The sequence below is a fragment of the Felis catus genome, chromosome C1 (assembly GCF_018350175.1).
Source record: "Felis catus isolate Fca126 chromosome C1, F.catus_Fca126_mat1.0, whole genome shotgun sequence".
Lineage (NCBI taxonomy): Eukaryota > Metazoa > Chordata > Mammalia > Carnivora > Felidae > Felis > Felis catus.
This window is the reverse complement of record NC_058375.1, coordinates 135,166,702-135,190,028: the sequence shown is the minus strand read 5'-3', so window position 1 is coordinate 135,190,028 and position 23,327 is coordinate 135,166,702. Positions and strand designations below refer to the sequence as shown.

Here is a 23,327-nt window from a genome sequence, read left to right as displayed (position 1 = left end):
CTTGATCTCTGGCTTCTTGAATAGGTAAGCATGTAACCTGGACCCCTTGAGGTCTGATTCTTTAAAAAATGTTAATCTCTCATGTGCCTTTAAACTGCCGACAGCGTTGTACCCAAGTTAATTTCTTTACGCAATTGGTAGATTCTTCAGCGTAACTTTTGTTTCTTGAGTCTTTTCAAGACCTGTCAAAGAAAACAAAATGCTAACCTGACTTTAAGGGGCAAAAAAAATCCTCCCCCCTCCCGGCCCCGTACTATATTATTCTTTGTTCTCTATGTGCATCAAAGTGACAATCCCACACTGTCTCAATTGAGGGAGTCTAGCACAAAATAAAAAACAGCCTGGCACTGTTCTAGGCTGGCAGCCAAAATGTTTTGTGTAGCTTGGTTCTGGCAGTGGTTTTCATAAGGCAGAGGGTCTACCCTCCCAGCGCCACTGAAGGAAGGCAAGCAGGCTTAGTCTCTCCTGCTTCTCCCATTTCTTTTCCTTCATTTTCCTCTTCCTTCATGTAGAGCACCATAGGAGAACAACAAAGCAACTTTTTCTTAAATAGAAACACCGTTCTCCTCACAACTTCCCTGTTTACTAAATGGCATTGTTCCTTAGGGAAGCTTGTGTTAAATCTCCCTTTTCCAGCTCTTAGAGATTTCCTTCACAGTTGGCATTTTTGCCACGCTTTTCAGAAAACCCTTCTGAATATTGCTAACTTTGGTCCTGTTGACATGGTATTTTTGATTGATTGGAATCCTGTCTTCCTTCGCAGCTTCTTATTTGAATGGAAACTCTTGAAGATAACTTGGTGGTTTTAAATGGATTTTTATGCCAAGATAGCTCTTGTTGAAACCCAAAAGTCTGCCATTGTTTTCCATTTTTGTCTAAAACTCAGGGTCAGCTTTTAGCATTTGTGAATTGAATACTCATTTTTAGAATGTCTGATAAGTTTAGGTAAGCAAGTTAACTTCCATTAAATATAAAGATGTGCATTAAAAATTTTTTCCTTTGAAATGAAAATGCAAGGTTAAGCAGAGTGCTTTTAGGTTTCCCAGTTCTTTCTAAATTTTAGCTAGGGACCTATTATTACAAGGAGTGTGAACAGGTAGCATTATGATTTTTAAGTGATGATTTGAGCAGGAGACTAGGTTTTCACTATGAGCAAGCGTTCTATGAAATTTCGTAGAATGTTCCTCAAAATGCAAATGTGTTTTCTGTTGTATTAAGCAAAAACAAATGACTGACTTTCAAGTGCTCTATTTTAAAAATTAGTGTTTTGTAATCAAGATAAGAATAGTTAAGTAGGCAGAATATGTTTTCTAAAGAGGAGATTGATATTATTGTGACTGATTTTTATTTTAAAAACTTGTCAATGATTTTTGGCAATAAGAAAATTACTTTGGGAGGAAAAATTCATGAATTTTTGTTAATGGTATAACAAATGTGACCGAAAAGAAAGTAAATACGGTTCCTGTTAGAATCATTAATGTGAAACATTTTTATATACCACATATACTGGGAAATAGACCTATTATGCATACATTAAGATAAACTTGTACAATCTAAGCGTTGTTTTTTTTTTTCCCTAGAGATTTATTTTTAATTTAGAAAATGCTTTAAAATCATTGAAAGGATTTGTAAAACAGGTATATGAGAAATATGCATTAAATAAACTCACCTGTTATTTTCTCTCAATCTCAAGACAGGTTCAGCAACATATTGGCTCATTAATTTCACAAAACAAACAAGTACCCACATTGCTTTATATGTATAATGCACATGTTAATAAATGCTACAATTCTCCATTCCCCCCAATGCTGTTTTTTTTGACTTGTATTTAAGTGCCCTTTTCTGTAGAGTAGCTAAAATGAATCTGGGTGAGATGCCTGTTAAGTTATATCAATTAAATCTTTAGGTCAACATTTTACGTTTTAGACGTTTGACATTTTTTAGAAGGAAAGCCAGTGAAACTTTTTTTTTCTTGGTCCTGTTAAGTGCGTGACTGTCTGGAGTCCTCTGTGCCCAGGTGTGGTGGTATAGACCAAAAGCTTATTCTCTATGTTCACCTGTATGTTTATTGCATATTAAATACTATGCATTCACTTTAAATACATTTTCTCCAGTGCTATAATTTTGATTTGCAATTAAGCCCTTTGTCTTTTCTGTGGTAGGAACATATCTTTCAGTGACTTAGGAATTGCAACACGAATTGTTGTATTTATTTGTTTATTCTAACTATACACAGGGGCATAGTACAATATATTTAAGACCCGTAATGTTTGAGTGTTTGAGCAGGGTTTTTTGTTTTTTTTTTTTGTAAATACTATTGAGTTTTTCCTTTTTGTAGGTAATAAATTCTACAGTTTTGTTTAATGCAGAACATATATCAAAGCTGTATCTTTATGGTTTGACATTATATGGTTTGCAGGAATTACTGTTTAGTAACTTCATCATATTTGTAGCAACCTGGAAAAAGAGCTTTATTGAGGGATGTCAGCAAAGTTGGATAAATACTAAATTCATTATTTTCACCAGGATTTTATGTTATTTTATTAGATACCATGTTTATAATTATGAGTAGTGTTTTGTTTCATTTGACTATCACTTCAGGTTTTAAACGTTACTCCAGGGTAGGTGGCTTGAATATTTTGTTTGCTGTCAAATATTGGTAACCTATAATAACAGATGTGGATTTCTGAATTTATGTGGTCAAAGATATTAGTAATCTTCCCATACACGTATGGTACAGACTTCAGTGTTAAATTTTGTTAGAGAGTATTACAAGAACGCGTGTGTGTTAATTTGGTTGTTTGGTTCTTCCTCTAATTTTTGATACATTTTAATTCCCCCTGCCTGACATACTATCATTCTGTAGAATACTGTCACAAGTATTTCATATGTTTTCCGTGGCATCTCACACTGCTCACTTTTTATCCATAGTACCATATGAGTTCCCCCTTTCAGGTTTGCGCTGCATATTTTAAGCTGCTGATAGTGTAAGTACATTGCAAGGTAAAGTGACATTTAGCTTTTTGAGCTAGTCTCATTTTTAGCATGAAAGCAGGGTGGTTCCCCCCCCCCCCCATCTTCTCGTATTTCCCCTTAAAACAAAGAAATTCAACAAAAAAGCAAACAAAGAAATTCAGAGATTTGGCTACAGCAGCAATTGAAATGCATCAAAAAGTGGCTACTACAATACAGTTTTATTAATGAATGATCTACATTGGTTCCAGCTGTGTCCATGTGATTAGGCCTTCACCAGGCAGCCATGGGTATTTCCCTATTGCTTTTATTTGATTTCCAAGAATGTGTCATCTGTTACATCAGCCCCTGCCAATATGCCCCCTGTAAAAGTGTTTTGTTTTCTTTTTCCTTCCAAATTTCTGAAGCATAAGTTGAATACCCACACATATCCCTGCCGAAATATTGTTTCTAGTGAATAGTGGCCTAGGTTTCTATGCCTGGTGTTGCATACCAAAATTCCAGAATATAAATTAAAGTAAATGTTTATTAAGTTTATCAGTAAATGCTCAGAAGTGTGGTTGCCTGGTAATGCTAAAGATAGACTATTTTCGCTTTTACGTTTCCATCTTAATATTTTATTACAGTGGTATAATGTGTTATAGAGGTGGACAAGCTTGCAGATTGAAATGGGGATCGTCCAGATTGTTCCCTTCCCTGGACCATATGGTATAGTTCTAAAAGCCTTTTGTACGCTGTCTGTTCAGTTTATTGTAAACTCAATCTTTAGTGCACCTAAAAAGATAACCAAATAAAAATGGGCCTCAGAAAAAGGACTTGATATCATGTAAGGGCCTAGAAATACTTGTTTTAAAGGAGATAACTGCAGATGAAATTGAAGTTGAGATGATATAAACAAAGGAGACTTGTCATTCTCTGAATATGCTTTTGAGTTCATATGGATTGACCAGGATTGCCTTTGAATGCTGGTTTTAAAATGAAGGAATTTATGTTCTCTGACTATACTTATTATCCTTATTTATTTTATTCTTGCAGTCTCATGAAGAAGAGAATATAGCTTTTATCTGTTTTACAGAGGAAGCTTCTACCTAGGAACAGTGCCAAAAATATATATAAGTCCCAGGTTTTATGAATATATAGGGTTTTTTTTTAATTGATTTCAGTGAGAATTTAGGGCTAGAACTTTCAATTATTTCACCCTTTAACTGTTACCCCTACTCAGATTATTGAAAACTTTCTAATTCCTTTCCCCCACCCCCAACTTGACCTATTATGGTTCCATAATTCTATTTTAGGAAAATGGGATAAGAGATTGCTTATCCCATATGCTAAGACTCTTTAAAAGCTGGGAATGAGATGATTTCTCCTGACTCTCACTCCCCTTCCCTCTAAAGTAAGCTACTGTTAGAGAGGAGCATTAGACATTATCCATTGCTTTTTGGCACAAGAGAGTTGAAGCTGAAATTCTACCAAATGAGGGGAAAAAAAAAGGAGAGCCTGTGAAGAGCACGATTCTTTACTCTATCATTACCCTGAACCACTGAAAGGGTAACTGAGAGGAACTCAAATGTTATTGGAATGTGTAATTTTCCTTTGAATGGCCACAGTGAAATATATTTGAACAAAAAAGGCAGAAAAAGTATATGTGGCTTATGGAGTGATGGTGATTGAAATGAATGAATCTTTCCAGCACTCTAAGATAGAAACTATTCCAAGAATGGTACACATTCAAAATGTGTCCAACAGAAACTTATACAGACTATTACCTTAAGGAGCTTACTAGAGAGAAGTGGAATAGCATAATAATTTAATAATGGTAGTGGTAAATTGGACCCCAAATATATTTGGGGTATATATTTTTTTAAGTTTGAAAAATTTTTAAAAACTGAGAAACTGATTTCGATTTGCAGAGGAAGTCTTTCCTATTAAAAAAAATACTGTTATCTTGTGGTCTTTCATTTATTCAGAAGCTGCTTTCTAAAGTGCTCGCACAATTGAAAACATAGTTTACGCTGTGAAATAAACTAGGTTCCTTGTTCCTTCTCTCTTTTCATTCTCCTTCCTTGCTCCGTTCCTAATCTTTGGCTATTTGATTCTATGTGTATATTGCATTTGTGAATGATATATATACCACACCATAAAAAATGTCACTTTATAGATTTGAGGATCAGTTAAGAAGGGAAATAAAAATCTTGTAATGACTATGCAACAAATAGATTTCTGTGGAAGAATTAGAACATGCTTATTTACATAATCCACATTACTGAAAATTGTAGGACAATTGTAGAAATGTAAATTCAAAATCGTTTTTATTTCTTCTAGCTGGGAAGAACTAGATCATAGCATAAGCTGAGGAAGGGGGAGCCATAGATAGTTTAACTCAAATCCTTCCTCTTTGCTGCAGCTTCCTTTTTAATGGTAAAAATGCCTCTGGCTCCAGAGAGTAGAAAATCTTACTGACTCTGACTGAAATGAGGAAGGGTTTTATTTGTCTCATAAGAAGTCTGGAGGCAGTTAATTCACAGATAGCTGATGCCATCAGGGACCCAGGTAGCATCTCGTTTTCCCACATCCTTAGCACGTAACTTGCCTTTTATTACACAAATGACTTTTGTTCCTCCAGAAATTGTGCTTACCTTCAAGCAGGAAGAAAAGTGAAGGATTCTCAGAAGCGCTTTCCTCATGGGGAGCCGCCTCTTTTTTTTTTTTTTTTTTTTTTTTTTTTTTTTTTTTTTTTAAGAAAGGGATGTCTAAGAAAAAAGAAAGAAAGAAAGGGATGTCTGCTCATGGGGGACATCTCCTTGGCCAAAAGTCTGTCACATAAGTACTTCTAGAATGAGATCAAAAGTTTTTAGCCATCTTGTTTCTATTTTGGAGGAAGACAGGGAAAAGGAGAATGGGAATGAACGTTGAGTGAGCTCTCCGAGTTCTCTGCCATAATTCTCAATTCTTTTGTGTGATGAGTTGCTTGGACCTTTGAACTTTCTGGGTACTTGGTGTATATAGTAACTTGTTGGTTCCCTTTTGACATAAGTACATATGTTTTGGTTTTGTAATGTTATTTTGTGTCTGACAACAGGAACTGTAACTGGGTCACCTTGGTGTCTTTACACTTACCACAGTGCCTAGATGTGGGTCTTCACTCAACACTTGTTGAATGAATGGATGGATGAGTATTAGGAAATATATTATATTTGTAATATTATTGGTGTAAATCATTTATGCCTATAAGGGATATAGTGATAGTTTTAATTTGTGAGGGGTTGTGGACTACATTTTATTGATTTGTCTGTTACTGCTAAGGGAAAATCAAAGTTGCAAAGTTGTTTTGAGTGGAAGGTACTTAGTTACAAAGGTTATAGGAGAATCCTCAAAATGACTTAGTACCAGTGCTTTTGCTGGAGTACATTATTCCATGAGTAAATAAAAATATAATTTCCTTTTAACCCTTTGCATAGACTATTGTTTAAACAAGGATATCTTGCATTTGTCATATATTAAGATCTCAGTTTTTGAAGAAGTAAGCGATTTGAACTTATCAATATGGTAGGAAATTTGATAACTTATATTATTGATGTTGATTTACAGGAAGGAGTTGTTACAGCCTTGGTAGCCTCATGGCAAAGAGCCTACTGTGTCACATTTTATCCTAGGTGGCATTTTAATTAATGGTTTTAATTCTTAGAGTGACAGCTTCATATTTTTTTAATCCACATACAAATAGTAATGTACAATTGAAGAATATGTCTAAAAGAAACACTAAGAAGTCATCTTTACATCTGCTTGCTTTGCTTAATCTGTCTTAGAGGAAAGCAGGCTACCTCTTCATTCAAAATCTGCAGAAGAAATGGCTGAGTGTAACTTGATAGGGTGAATCAGTTCCTCACAACTTGTCCAATGCCTAACTGAAGTTCCTTTTGTTGTATTTCCGTTCTGTTTCTGTTATTTTGGCCTCAGAGGACAAAGAAATCAACTATCCACTGTCTCCCATGCAACATTCCCTATATAGCACCATTTTAATAAATTCCTCCCTTTTCATTCATCATGGCAGGGTTGTTGGTACCTTAATTACTAAAACAACCTGTGCATGGATAGAACTTATCTCAAAGCAGGGAATGTATTCAAGTATCTGGAACTTAAATTTTCTATCTGAGCAGTTTATAGTCACTGAAAATAAAGGAAGCCCTTTTAACATTCAGAAGCAGTTCTGGAGAGAGTTCCTACATAATCACAATTTAGGCAAGATAGTTTCCTAGATTTGGACTCAGAATTGGGTATTGATTGTCTGTTTTGGCCTTTAACTCCTCTTTTGGTCCTACTTTTGGGGCCAACGCTTTGCGCTTAAAAAAGCGTGTTCAGCCCTTTTTCACCTTTATATTCTCAGTGATCACTATAGTATCTGGCACTTAACAGGACCTGAAACTTTGTTAAATGAATTGTTTTAGTATCCCTTGGTAATGCTTCCTAATACAGGTACCTTTAGGCTTTACATTTCCCCATTCCTCTTTATTTTTCTGCCTGATGAGCACCCATAGTTAATTTTGTGTTGTCTTTATCTTCTTATCCAATAATATCTGCTATGGTTCATAACTTACTTGAATAGTTAAATACGGTGGTAATGCCTGGACAGTTCAGTTTATGATGCTGCTCTAATTTTTATCTAGAAATCTCTTTTTTCCCTTTCTCATAAAGTGAGAACTTATTGTAGCCTATGGAGGAGAATTCAAGAGTATGTTAGTTGAGTGCCTATTGTGTGTAAGGCACTTTGCTGGATAATGAATAGATATAAACATAAGTTGTGCATAGACTTTGCTGCCAAGGAATTGAAATCTGGTTGACCAGACACATATATACTGTGTAACTGTTGCACAGGTGGGATTGTGGTAACTGCTCTAATTGGGGTATAAGCCAAGTTTGGTGGTACCACAGAGGAAGGAGTAATTGCTTCTGACTGGCTGAATATAGGTGAGCAATTGACTTAAGCTTTTACAGATGAGATGGAATTTGAATGGAGTCTTGAACTATGTGTAGGAATTTGACAGGTGGTAAAAGTGAATGGATTCTAGGAAGAAGAACGCACTAACAGTGCTTGGAGGTGGAAATGTGTATGGAATGTTCTAAAAATTGTGTTCAGGTAATGGTGTGTCTGTGAGAGTGACAGGAATCGAAGCTGAAAGGGAGCTTGGCACCAAATTGTCAAGGGTCTTATGTCTTGCTAAGGATTATTTTCTCTTTCTTCTGTAGAAAAAATCAGAGGTGTTTGAGTGGAGGGCTGACATTAAGTTTCAGAAAAATGGAAACATTAAATGTAGCGGCAGGGAGGGAGGACAGTCAGAAGCTGATGCCTACTTGAGGTTGAGAAGATGAGGGAGGCTGGCGGCTCAAGGGCTTGGAAGGAAGACTTGATATCAGGGGTCTGGGGTGAGTCAGCCAAAAGCACTGTGGGTTGTTGATTTGTCGAGTTGTACAGCAGTATCCTGGCTCCCAATAGAGGGCGCTTTCAGTTTTGAGCCTCCTTTCCACCTACATCATTTTGGAATACTCTAGAACATGCCACCTGTCCTCACACCTGGGAGATCAAGTATTTCAGCCTGAATTCGAGAAGAAAGTAAAAGGAGAAAAAAAAGGGTTGAATGGTTGTTAAGGGAGCCAAGAGTTATCTGCACATTTCTTCAACTCCTCTTTAGAGTGGGGGTCTTGGCCCATAGTACTTTCTTTCTGGGCTGTTGGTTCATTGTCTTGAAGTAGAACCTGATTTTGGTCTCTCTTTGAGACCCAGCTGAAATGTTTTATAACATTTATCACTCTGTATTGTAATTATATCCAGGTCTGAGGCCAGAAACTATATTTGGGTCATCTTGATATCAAAAACACTTAGCATAACTTTTAGAATGCAGTCATTCAGTGAATGCTGAATAAAGCACATTTGTTTATGCTTTCCAGTCACACAGACCTTCTTACTCTCCGTACATGCCAAGCATGTTCCATCTCGGGATCTTGCTGTGCCTGCTGCCCGGAAGGCTTTAGATCCAGATCTGTTCAGCAACCCCCACTCTTATGGTTTCTGTTTAGATGCCATTTCATCGGGGAGGTGTCCTCTGACAACCCAATATAAAATACCACCCTTTTCCAGCCCCAGGCCTCGGCAACCGGATCCTTCATTACCTTGTGCTTGTTTTTTTTTTTTTCAATAGCACCTGTACCCTCTGAGCTACATTTACTTGATGATTGTCTTTTTACTCCAATTAGAAAGCAGTTTCCTGTGATAACAGGAACATTTGTTTTGTCACCTAATTTACCCACAAGCACCTGGAACAATGCTGGGCGCATAGTGGGCACGATAAATATTTGCTAAAGGAATGAATGAATAGTAAAGATCAGGCTGAAAAGGATAATAAACACAAGTGTGCCCGTTTGTTTACAGCTTCATGCAAGCAATGGTATTGTTGTTATAACTTTTATAATATCAAATCATTAGTATTGCTCTCAGAAAACAAAAACAAATTCTGTTTTCTATAGATTGCGCCTGTGAAATCTAATTATGGATTAGTTTTTGTTTTAAAAATATTTGAATGCCAAGCATATCCAGTCAGAAAACACTTTTATTATCCATGCCAGCTTAATTTTTAAGGCAGTGAAATGGAAGACTGTCATTTCAGCAAGCAACTTATTTTCATTTGTGAGAATGGAATATTTTGAATATTCTAATTGATTTTTGAGGGTGATTTTACAAGAAAATAATCCTTGTTTCTGTACATTGTGCATTTGCCTTTAAGACAGAAAAAACCTAGAAACAGGCATGGAAATTATTTTCCCAGAAAGTTGAGCGCTTACAGCTTCCTGATCAATGTCAGGAGGAGGGGTCAGTCAGTTCCAACATAAAAGGTAAATCTTGAGACACTGAAAACTTTAAAGATTTGGTTTAAAAAATTATTTTATATGTATATTTAAAGTTTGGAAAGAGATCCTAGACTGCCAGTCATGAGCCCAAGCCTCTATTTTATTGTATTTTACTGCAAATTCACTTGGATATTTTTCCAGAAATCTTAAGTCTGTAATTTGGCTGTAAAAAAGTTGGTTATCAAATCAATATTATTATATGGCTTTTAGTGTCATAAGAATTCCCTTTTGGAAACCCATAAAAACTCATTTTTTCTCACCATAAACTTTATCTGTCACTTTTCTGTAAGGTCAGAGTACTAATGCTGGAGGTGATCTGCTCTGGGACAGAGAGTCAACATAGTGGTCATAAAGTTAAAAAATGCCACATGGTGCTTTCCTGAGATTAGGGTTTCTTTTTCATATCAAGTCGGTGCTAATTTTAAAATATGGAAAGTTACAGGTTGATCACTATATTCTTAGTGTCCCTTTAAAAATAGACAAAATGATAAGCTTGGCCCTCGTTTTCGCAGTTTCATATTTTTATTAGTACTTTTGTGTTTTGTGGAGGTTAATTCTTAATTATTTGTATACTTTTAATGGCAGGTTTTTTTTTTTCCTTTTTCCTTCTAGATTTCTAAGTTAAAATTTTCAGGATAGATGGTTTTAAAGATGAACTATGATGAAATTGTTGCACTGGAAAACAATTCCAGGAATAATACTTTCTTATTACTTGAAATATGTTTCATGTTTTCATAGCATTTAAATTGTAAAAAGTACTAGGACCTGGGGGTTCCATTTAAAACTATTTCTCTACTAAGTCTGAGTTGCTGTTGGGTTAATGTATATTGAGTATCCATTCAACTATTGCATGTATATAAATATAGGAAAAATATGAGTGATTATGAAAGGAGGCAGTCTTTTAAAATTGCAAGACTGTGTCTGTAGTAGTTGACTATGCAGTCAGTCCCTCCTTTAACGTGTGTAACACATATGGATGATTACTCAATAGCATGTTGCTGCTTTTTTAATACATTTTGGAAATTAAGTGTGAAACTAGAAGTTCTTTTCAATTTTATGCACCTTTATTAAATATTTCCCCCTTAGTTCAAGACACAAATCTAATTATTTAAGGCACAAATTAATTTTGACACTTTACTTGAACTTTAAAACTCTGAGTCTGTACTATATCTGTCCCTATTCAAAACTGTAAGTGCCAAATAGTATTTTAGTTTCTAATATTCTCTGTCAGAGTGCAGCTCCGCATTCCTTACCAATAAATAAAGATCTTGATCTGTTTACAATTATTTAATAATTCAAGTACTTTTAAAAATCGACTGAGTATACTTTTATTTCACACATTAGACAAGCAGTATTTCCAAAACCAAATTAATAGTGTTTATGAATAGCTGTAGCCCCATTAGTTTAACCCTTGCTGATTTGATTTTTCATAAGTTTCTTTATAGCAATAGTAATAGAATAATTTGAAAACCGCTGGCAAGCTCCTGGAGGGGAGTAAGCCTTCAGTAATTGGGAAGTAGTTTGTTATTTCAAACAATTTGGCCTCCTTCCTAAAGTTAGAAAAAATTTATAGTTTCTTTTAATTGCAAGTTGAAATATATTCAGTGAAGATAACTTGAAGAATAAAATGAAACACAAAGAGAAATTCAAAACGGCTCACAGTTCTACCATAAATGATTATTTATGCCTACCTGTGTTCACGTGTAGTCTCTCTTGTGTTTCTATTTCATTTCATCATATATTTTTATATATTCATAACTTGCAATCATGCAATGGTAGAAACATTTTTCCATGTTCTTTTTATTATGATTTTTGATCATTAATCATTTAATTATGAAATTTCTTTTTGTTGGATATTTTCATTGCTTGCAATTTGAGGCAAAGACTTCAGTAAAGATTCTTCATAATTTCCAGTGTTAATTCTCAGAAGAAGTGGTACTGTTGAATCCAAAGATCGCAGTTTTCAAGATTTTTATATTACGTTCAGATGTGATAAGACATTTTAATACTTTAAAGCAGATACAGCCTAACGCATTGATTGAGTAGGTAGCAGCCTTCCGGCCTTGAGAAGTGTCTTTTTTTTTTTTTTTTAAGTTTCTTTATTTATTTTGAGAGAGACAGAGACAGCACAAATGGGGCAGGGGCAGAGAGAGAAAGGGAGATGGAGAACCCCAAGCAGGCTCTGCACTGTCAGCTTGGAGCCGGATGTGGGGCTCGAACTCATAAAACGGTGAGATCATGACCTGAGCCAAAACCAAGAGTCGGATGCTTAACCGACTGAGCCACCCAGGTGCCTTGAGAAGTGTCTTTTTAATTCACGAATGATTCTTATCTATTCTGCAGATGGCTAAAATTTTGCCATCACCTGTTGTCCCCTTGTAACATACAAGTACTCCTGGGAGAGGTAACACATTGTGCCTGGCAGACGTTTACTCTGAACAATGTGCAGGGGGTTATCCAATATCTTCAATTTAATTCTGGCAAGTATAGTTTGGACACAAGGCAGGAGAAAGGGACGTTAAAACATTGAGCAAGAAGAATGATGAGGGTGAACAATATTTTTTTAACTTCAGTTCTACTAAGATCAGTAGAACAACTGCTATATGAAATGCAAGAGAGTATATACCTAGTTTTATGAGTTTTAAGTTACAATCTCTCTCTACAGTGATTCAGGCTGTTTGTTAACTGCAAATGCTAATTAATCCAGTAGAGAGACGTATGGTCCCAGATATGGTGCATGTACATGCCGGATAGAGATGCAAGGGGGAATTAATTAACTCCTAAGCAACTTTACTCTGTCTGAACACTCTGTTTGTAAAATGTGAAATTACTTCCTTAAGAGGTGATGAGGATGCAGAGTATGGCTTTGGGTAGTTGGCAAAGAATATTCTGTACTGTAGGGTCTCAACTTCATTAGACAAAATATTTATGTCATTGGAATGTCTCCTTGAAAAACCAGCTGATAAAGAGATAATAGTGACAGACAAGGCCACTAAATAGATAAAAGTCACAGTGCTTGCTCCAATCAGGAAACTTTGAGCTGTTGCTACTTATCTTTTAGTCAGTGGAAACTTGTGTGTCAGATGATAGGGGCAAGCCTGTGCTTCCTCTGTAGAAAGACCTATAGTAGACCTTCTAGAAATTATACACTGTTGTCTCTGTATGCCTATTCTTTACTCAACAGTCTCAATCCTAAATATTTTCAGGATTTAGAAATTCCAGTCTATTATTATCAGACTGACTCTTTTTCTTATAATAGTGGGTAGCTAATAATATGCCCCTTGTGATACTTAAAAATAGTGATACAGCTCTCATTACCACATCTCTTAGCCCCAGATTTACTCAGCCCTGGTCTAAACTGGGTTTCTGGGCTTTTTAAAATTTACCATTAACGATCTCTAGAATCTATCCAGTTTTTCCAGTGTTGGCTTCTTAAACCATGAGCAAATGACTTAGACCACTGGCAAATCAAAAGATTCTTCTCAAGGATATGGCAGCTAGAAAAGATCTGCTGTAGTACATAACTAGAAGAAAATATACTTTTAACTAGTCCTACCTCTAATAAATAAATTATGATAATTAGGTGGAACTTTGGAGGTGAGAGAAGTGTCACTAAACATTTTAATTGATACATCTTTAAAGCATAGTTTTATTGATTTGGACCTTAAAGGACATTAGAGTTTATGTCCTTTATTTACTTACTTATTTATAAATAGATTCTGATACCTCACCTCACATTTCCCAAGACCATTTAAATAAGTCTGTCACTGCAGGGTGACTTTCACTAATATAAAGTGAATATTAAAGGTGTCTAACATTGATACTTTTAAGAATATCTATTTCTAGGCCTTCAGGCCTCTATGGAAATTTCTTTTTCTTCTTCCATGTGTTTACCTGATATTCTTTTGCCTCCTGAGCTGTTAGGATTTTGTATTTCTTGCAAGTTGATTTCTCTCACTGATAAATAGATTGAGTTGTGAGATTATGTCCTTTTCATTTTTCTCTGGAAGTGAGTAAATCCAGAACTTTATACTTGGTGACATTTGTTTCAACCCATCAAGGGAATGCCACCCATGTTTGCTTGGGTTGCAGTACTTCAAATAGGACGTTGAGAATGTTTGTGTGTTAGAGTAACTCTGCTATTTCTGTTTCAAAATTAACTGAAAATGTGATATGTGCCTCCCACTTGGAGAGGGAAACTTCTCAACAATTTTTTATTTAGTTAAGATGGATTAAGTTCTTAAAAGATGTTAGAGCGAGACTCTCTAGCGCCAGTATAGTTAAGAATCTGTTAGTCATTTTATTTTAAACTCATTTGGTATGTATATTTATAATTATCTTACACAATCCAAGTCTGAGTTAAAATTTGTCATAGAAGCCAATGTAGGGTAACAAGATAATGCTTCTGACCAAGAAAGAAATGCCAGACTAATGATTAAACCAATTGAATCCTTCTAGGTCATAGACTTGACTGTCCTTGTGTTAAATATTCTTATGGAGTCTAGAAAGGTCAGAGAGAATAGATGCCCATGGCATGAAACTTGGCTTCTGAATCCCTGGGTAGGGCTGCTGGGGCAGAACTATTTTTCCTTAGAATGAGGTGTGACATTTTGAATACAATAAGATGCCACCTGTTATATTTTAGGTGGTGATAGAATGTGTGCGTCAAGTTCTCTCTGTAAGTAGTAATTAGTGGTAGGAAGGGGTGATTATTTGTAGTTGATAATAATAAAGGTCTTGGATGAGTTCAGAAGAAATTGTCAAGGCAATCGCTAAAGAGTTTTATGGTTTATTGACTCAAAGAGAGTGTTGAACACTTTCTGTTTGCTAAGTGCTGAGATATAGTGGTAAGCAAGCAGACCTGGTCACTGTCCTTTTGGAACTTAATATCCAGTAGGGGATACAGATATTATGTGGTCACTCGTATAAATACATCCTACAAGTGTTAAGTACAAAGAAGTACTACAGATTGTTATAGGGGGGAGACTCAGACTTTGTCTGATGGTGACAGTAGTAAATTATGAAATAAACTGAGCGCATCTGTATGGCTGACCTCTTCGCCTCCTGTTTCAAACCCTCCTGTCATGTGAATCTCGGATATTGTCTTCCTTCCTCGTCATTAAGGTCTACCGCCCTATCAAAAAGGCCTTAGTCTGGAGCTGGGGCATGAGGGATAAAAGTTGTGGGATTAGGGAAAGGATGATTATGCAGGACTCTGGAAGGAGTTATAAGAGATTAGAACAAAAGTTTTGAGTTTTATCACTCTAACTATATGGTATTCTATATAACCATATTGTGTGGTTTATAGCACTGATATCCTAGATGTACAGATTATTGGGAGTTATGATTAAATACAATATGTGATACATATATTTATCATCTTATACTGACATTTATATTTCACACACATATAAAAAAATACTGCAATATATATCATTTACATATAATTCTTAAACATTGATTTTTAATCCCCAAACTCCAAAGACTAGAAAATGGATGCACCTTTTACTTACATCCTACCAGATACCTGCAATGAAGTATAATGGGGAAGATAAATGACCATGGGGTCAGAAGACCTGGACTTAACCCCTTGCTCTGTCCCTTACTCTGTGATGCTCAATACTCTCCATTTCTTTTTCTATAAAAGAAAAGCTGTTGTTCAATGGCTCCCGCGTTCCTTCTACCTAGGATTCTGTGGTACACCTTGACTTTCCTACTGAGGTATCCATATATGAATGGGTCAGATAATCTAATTTTCTCCCACTGGACTGATTTGCAGCCCATTTCAGGAAGGTGGAAGCCTTGGAGAAATGCCATCCTGAGAAAGCAAATACATTATTCATCTTGTCGGACTTTTATAAAATGAATAGTTGATGGCGGAAAGTATTTAAAAATGCCTTTTTTTTCCCTTCGCCATTAAATAAAAGTATAATTACTCAATGTGAAATGGGATCTCTAGATTTATGGTGAGGGAATTGGCTTCTCATCCTGCTTCCACTGCTAGTATTCAACTAAGATGATGATAGACCGAGCAGATTAAAAAACTGCAGGTGATTTTCAGCATTCACGGATCTCACAGATACTCATTCTTTTAGACCATGAAACTTGCGTTGGCCCAGAATGCAATCACTTGTGGTGTTTCTACCATTTCTTTTATCATTACTTCTCTTGTATAAGTAGATTAAGATAAACTCATATCTACATGAAAAGAAATCTAATAAATTCTCATTTCTATGACAGTACAGAAAGAGAATCAGTATTTGGAAGAGAATATAGTGTGTTTTGCTATACTCACTGCTTGATTTAGTTTAGCCGAAATTTAAGGCTAGTTCCTGAGGTGAACATGAAGAGTCTGATGGCAAAGGGAGAAAGGTGTGAAATCACAGAAGTGTTAATCAACTAGGAGAGTGTGAGCGCTCGGTAAGGCAACAAGGCAGGGTCTGGGTAAGTGGGGGAAGAGAGATCCCAGTGGAGAGGGAGAAGCAGGGCTGTGGTGAAGAGAAAGGAAAGGCCAGGAAAGCAAGGTGAGCAGTGCCACATTTAGGGCCTTGGACTTTATCCTTGGTGACAGAGACGTTGATGTTTTTTTTAGCATGTCACCTCATGATCAGATTTGCATTTTGGAATATTACCTGTAGCTGGAATACGGAGAATGGTGTGATGGGAACCAGATGATGTGGCAGCATGAAGGCCTAGTTAGAAGGGCAATGGAATAGCTCAAATGAGCGATGAGATGATTTTCTAGTGTAAAAGTTTCTACTCATTCATAAATACACTGCCACATTTTAAAATGTCGGCAAATTGAGAATATTTTTAGTATTCAGGAGAACTAATTCATTACTACTTTTATAGTTTGAAATGTTTCGTGAACTTAATAGCAATGGAAAATTGAAAGAGGATTAGGATTTTATTTGTCAGTGATATTAAACCGGTAAACATCTCACAAAAAATTTCATAGTTACAGCTTTGTTGTGCAATGTGGAATATAACTTCACAAAAATGTAAGGTAGTGAATTTGTAATATATACACATCTCTTTATTTGTGGAAATTATGCATATTTGAAAACAAGTGAATGATGTCCTAGTGTCAGTATGAATAAGTAGTTGTTGAATTTGCCTTTGATACAGTTATAACCAAGACTTTGTATTAATTCAAGTCATGGAATAAGTGACTGACAGTTCTAAACAGAAAGTTAAAATCCCAAATTGAGAAAGAATGAAAATATTTGTTAGGGAAGATTACATAGCCATATATGCATATCAGATTGTAATGTTTAAAGAGTACGTATAGAAGATCCTAGCAAATGAAAAAATTGGAAAAGTGCACTTGAAAATTACTTCAAATTGTGTCACAAATAAGATGGCATGTAAGTCTTCTTACCAAATCTTGGTTTTGGTGCATAAATCCTTAGTTCTTCATGACCACAACAGGAAACTAAAGTTGGAGCTGAAGAAATTGGAACACTCCTAGCACTGTGGGACAATGGATGAATACAGTGGGACATCATTTTCAGCATGAACCCAAGATTTTTATTTTTAATGCTGCTATTTAAGTACACACAGTAGTACACAAGTTATGATAAATGTTGGGTTGTATGCCCATTATCAAATAATGGAGTAATGATCAGTTTCCATCATGCATTATCTTTAATTCACACTAATGTTCAGGAATCTGACTCATTCCTTACTGTTAGCCAAACTTTCTTTAATTGTGTAGAATATTGCCAGGGCCTACAGTTTTAGGATTGAAAGGTTTTTACGCTGCGTTTAATACCAGATTGTCTTTTAGTATTCAGAGATTACATTGAGGTTCTAGAAGATAGGATGGATTTGCTATGCCTGATTTTTATGAAAAGCTTTTCAAAAATAACTTTTTGTAGGATCTGCTTACTTCTGTCCCCCCGCCCCCCACTCTACCCCTCCATATGATATTGATTGTAGTGTAATACTTTGAGGACACTCTTTTTAGCAAAATGTATTTTTACTATATATTCACCCTTATTAGGTTCTGTTAGGGGAATTGGTAGTGACAGGTTTCAAAGCAGAAATCTTTTTATGCTTATTTTTTAGTATATAATAAGATAATTTCAGGTACATTTTAACAACCGGGGTTTCCCTGATGAATCATTAAAATAAGTGAGTGGGCTGGAAGGTAATACTAACTTTTCTCAGTACTGCCCTATTTTACCCTGCTGGGTTATTGTGGCTTTTTAAATAGAAGCCAGCGTGTTGGAGTTGGTGGGTGGAGGTGCAGAAGGGACAGGGTCAGTAAGAAAATACCAGGTAAACCTCTGATGACCTATTGGGAAGTCCTACTCAAATTTTATTTTCCCCAACTTACAGCATTTAGTGTTTCACTTCACTGGTTTCTGCTCTGCCAAACTGAACTTTTAAAAATATTGTGTATAGCCAAATAGAAAATATATTTGGAGCAACTGATTGAAGTGTAAGGTATCAAGCCATGTGTGGATTAGCCTGTGGAATCGATTTCTCATGTGTGTGGGATTCAAACCGTTAAAACCATCATCACTGAAACCATACCTTCCTACAGCTAATAGCAGTAAGGTGTCTGTGGAATTTATTAATACAACAGTTCCTCTGATTTAAAATTATTACCTGGTATTTGGTTGGAAAATTATTTGAATATTATAAGTAACTGAATTGACATCATATATGAAGGCTAATTATGGGTTTCTAATGTGATTTAGGTTTTGTTTTAAAAATTCACATGATGTGTTTATACTTAGCACATCTTTTTCAATAAATCATTGGCATATTGCAAATTTCCTTTCTGTCTACTGTTAAAAAAAATAACTATGGCAGCAGTTGTAACTGCTAGAGGAGGTAGACTAAAATGTAGTTCACCTTGAAAATGGCTCAGGGAATAAAGAAATTGGGTCAAGCTTAAAATAAATGCAGGTACAGTGACAAAAAGTTTTAATAAAAATTTAAAAATATTCACAGCATTGGTTTCAGGCTACTTTTGTTCTTGGTGATCTTATCAATGCATTATTAGTTTTTAATTGAGATGACACTAATGGCACTTTTTCATTTTGGTCAAAATGTTCATATGAAACATTTTTGTGATTTTTTTCACTATGTGTCTGCTTTTAATCGTAAATATAAATTTTTAGAAAGGCAGACAATTCTTCGATAGATCATTTGACCTCTGGTGATCTTAAATAGAATTTGAAGTGGTTTAAAATTCCTATGTCATAGATATCACTTTGACTCATTTATATTGCCAATTTAATGTGTAGCATTTAGCCATGTATCATTAAATCATAGTATTGATAATGAATTAAACTTTCATAAAGCTTTAATAGTGTAGTAGATTCTCATTCATCTGGCATCATTGGGGAATAAAATATGCTGAAGAAATGAGTTTTTTTTTTTTTTTTTAACGGAAGCTCACTGGGTTAAGCAGAAAAACTTAAAAGTTGATAAAAATTTATCTGACACACTTTGTATGTTCTTTTTGGGAGCAAGAGTGGATTGGCCATTTACTTTTTTCTTTACATTATAAAATATTAACAGTCTAGTGTCATGCAGAAAGGACATGGGCTTTCTGATCGGTATTTGCTCCTCACATGAGAAGTTCTCTAGTTGTCGTTTTTCCTTTGAAATAAATGCCACACCCCTAATTCTGATATCCTTACTCCTTTTCTGCGGTGGTGCTTCTGATAATGCTTTAACAGATGGATGAACACTCAGGCACCTATGTAAGACCTTTGGCTGTGTCTAGGCTTGCCTACCATGTTTTGGCAAACACCTGGCCACAGCCTCGGGCTGTAAAGGAGACCCTCTCCTTGCTTCAGAGGAAGCATTTTCAGTGTCGAGGATGCTGCTCCCCAGCGTTCACTCCCTAGGAGCCATTGGTAGTGGTGCCTGATGTCTGTATCCACCTGTTCACCTGTGCTTGGGAGCATCTGTGCTGTCAGGGTGACCACCTGCAGTTTTCTGGGACTGTTGCTAAAATGAGCAAATAATGTACTCCCTTTATCTTTTAGCAAATTCCAGCATAACAGCAACAATTCTTTTTAACAAAGTGTTTTTTTTTTCCAACCTCATGCTCGTTTGTTTCAAGCAGTGCTTTCTAAAATCTCAAGCACAGCAAGAGTATTTGCACTGTTCTTTAATGTGCTATAAATGACATTTGGTTTGAATCTTATATTTAAAAATCAGCTTCCTCTCTTTTGCTTGCACCTAATGGGAATCATCTTTCTTCCAGGTTGTGCTTTAAGAAGACTATAGGGAAGAACACATTTTCTTCTTGCCACAAAAGTTGCAATAGAAGTAAGTAGGGGAACTGCCAGGATATGTCTGTCTCCACAAAACAAGCAGAACAAATTTCCATGAATCAAAGCCACTAAGTATAGTTTTCAGAGATGGTAGGACATAGTTACTCTCCCTAGAAAAATACCCAAAATGCAGGCACACCCATTGGCCACTAGAAAAATGCTCAAGTAAATGCTAGTTCAAACCTGTACATTTCACTCTTCTTACTGAGCTATTAAAGGGGTGGAAATCTACTATAGCTATAATCTTTTTTTCCCCTTTTCTATTTTTCGACCTCCCACATGCTTGGTGTTCAGTTCTGCTTACTGAATGTCTTGAATCTCTAGCAGCACCTACACATACTGCCTCCACATTGGCTTATGATTTGCAGATAACTCATGATTCAGACCCATAAGAAACATTTGTAAATATATGGCATGATATGTGCTCTAGATTAATCATGAAAAGGAGCAAAGGACTGAAGAATACAGAAAGCTTTTTTCCCTTCTAATATTGATGTTGCTTTCTTTGAGGTTATATGAGTGAAATATTCTTTGGAGTGGCTTAGATCACATTCCATCACTTGGGGAAATATCTCAGGTCATTTTTACAATAACCTTTATCTCTTAAAAATTTGTTTTTAATGTTTATTTATATTTGAGAGAGAGAGAGAGAGAGCGAGAGAGAGAGATAGCGTGAGTGGGGGAGGGGCAGAGAGAGAGGGAGACAGAATCTGAAACAGGCTCCAGGCTCTGCTGTCAGCACAGAGCCTGATGCGGGGCTTGAACTCAAGAACCGCGAGACCTTGACCTGAGCTGAAGTCGGACGCTTAACCGACTGAGCCACCCACACGCCCCTACAACAACCTTTTAAGGATATACAGGGCATAGACACCTTAGTGTGATTAAATCAGAGGAAATAAACCTAGATAGAGATATATGTGGTATGATCTAGTAAGCAAATTAATGTTAACTGCTTTTAGTCTGTCTTAGAACCTTTGATATAATTTTCAAGATTGCCTTATACTGTTCTCTTGGTTAACTTTGTAGAAGGTTCCATTATTTGAAGGATTAATGACTACCATTTTCTTAAATTTATCTTATTGAACATTGCATTTATTAGAGGTAGTCTCCAACTGGCCTGAAAAAAACCAAGCTTCTGCATAGCTCAGCCCCTGAGCTAACTTCTTCCCACAATACCTGTGGGGCTCTCACATTCTTATTTGAAATACAAGCTGCTGCTGATGAATGAGTAACACTCACTGTACTTCAAATGCTTATGTGTATCCACCTTTCCCACCGTCCTTGGTTGAGAGGTGACCGTGATTGAAAATTACTGATTTTAAAATGTAAGAGAATTCAAAGATATCTTTCCCCCTTAAGTAAGATGATTTGTACTAATACTGGGAGGGGCTAAATATCTTATTACTGTCTGTTAGTTACTATGCTTCAATTTTATCTTCACAGCACACCTCTGAGGTTGGTATTGTTATTCCCATTTTAGAGAGGGTGAGACTGAGTCCTACAGCCTTGGGTAACTTGCCCAAGTCACTCAGCTCTAAGGCACATTGCTGAGCTTCAGACTTGTATCTCCCTGGCCGCAAGGTTCATGTCTTTAACACCGAGGAACACCGCTTCTTATTCTGTAGATGACTGAAATATGTACTTGTATATTTTTCTCCAAAAATGCTGAGCTTCAGACTTGTATCTCCCTGGCCGCAAGGTTCATGTCTTTAACACCGAGGAACACCGCTTCTTATTCTGTAGATGACTGAAATATGTACTTGTATATTTTTCTCCAAAAATGCTCAATGGAAGATTCAGACATCAAGAACTAAGCTTTTTTTCACTCTAGTTGTTTCTTTGAGAACCATCTGAGACTTTTTGCTTTGAAATGCAATGTTAAGCAGGCATTGCTTTGATTGAACAAGGTGAAGTAGAGTTTTATTAATGAAAAGCAACATTGAGTTGTTGAGACTAATAATTTTGTGGAACAACATTATTAAGAAAAGCAATATGTTGGGGCGCCTGGGTGGCGCAGTCGGTTAGGCGTCCAACTTCAGCCAGGTCACGATCTCGCGGTCCGTGAGTTCGAGCCCCGCGTCGGGCTCTGGGCTGATGGCTCAGAGCCTGGAGCCTGTTTCAGATTCTGTGTCTCCCTCTCTCTCTGCCCCTCCCCCGTTCAGGCTCTGTCTCTCTCTGTCCCAAAAATAAATAAACGTTGAAAAAAAAAATAAAAAAAAAAAAAAAAAAAAAAAAAGAAAAGCAATATGCTGTTTAATGAATGGTGTTTACTTAAATCATAAAGGAAAATTTAAAAATCTGGAATATTTTAAAAATATTTTTAATATTTAATATTTATATTATATTATATATAATATAATATATAATATTATATATTATTATATAATATATAATACATATATTATTTATTTAGTATTAATATTTAATATTTTTTAAATATTTTTAAATATTTTTGTAGTATTTATGTACAGAGTGATGTTTCTTCCTTACTTCTTACAGGAAATAGCATATAATTTGAAATGTACGTGGACTTTTTACATTCACACATATTTTTATTTCCCTGAGCACATTAACAAAAGTCATTTTATTAAACCAAAAAATTGCTTTGATAGGTAACTCTCTGCGATGAAAATTTTGCCAAGTCTTTAATTTTATTATTTATTTATTTAATGCTTATTCATTTATGAGAGAGAGAGAGAGACAGACAGAATAGAATATGAAGTAGGCTTCAGGCTCTGAGCTGTCAGCAGAGAGCCCAATTTGGGGCTCGAACCCACAAACTGCAAGAACGTGACCTGAGCTGAAGTTGGAAGCTTAACCAACTGAGCCACCCAGGAGCCCCAAATTTTACTATCTTTAATAACAACATTACTTTATCTCTCTTGATGGGATGGTTGTTTACAGAAAGGTTGTAGAAGCCCTGCTGGTTCATAGGCATATAGCTTTACTCCACTTTGTTGGTTTACCTTTGCAGGTGGGATATTTATTGGTGATAGTGGGAAGTGGTCAAGATATGTGCAATGTCTCAAGAAATTGTATCCTAAGATTTTTAACACTAGAGAATTGAGATGTGAATATGAATGTGCTTTCTTCCTCTTTTCTTTATTTTTGAGAGAGAGAGAGAGAGAGAGAAAGAGAGAGAGAAAACTTGTG

General features: G+C 35.9%; 1 protein-coding gene across 13 annotated transcripts in view; it reads left to right on the top strand.

The window, feature by feature from the left end:
* GTDC1 (glycosyltransferase like domain containing 1) overlaps positions 1 to 23,327 on the top strand; it is a 422,851-nt gene that overhangs the window by 101,416 nt on the left and 298,108 nt on the right. For all 13 annotated transcript variants that reach the window (XM_045033733.1, XM_045033732.1, XM_045033729.1 and 10 more), the window contains one exon: positions 20,105 to 20,169. The gene's annotated coding sequence lies outside the window, so the exon portion shown is untranslated. The remainder of the gene's footprint in view (positions 1 to 20,104; positions 20,170 to 23,327) is intronic.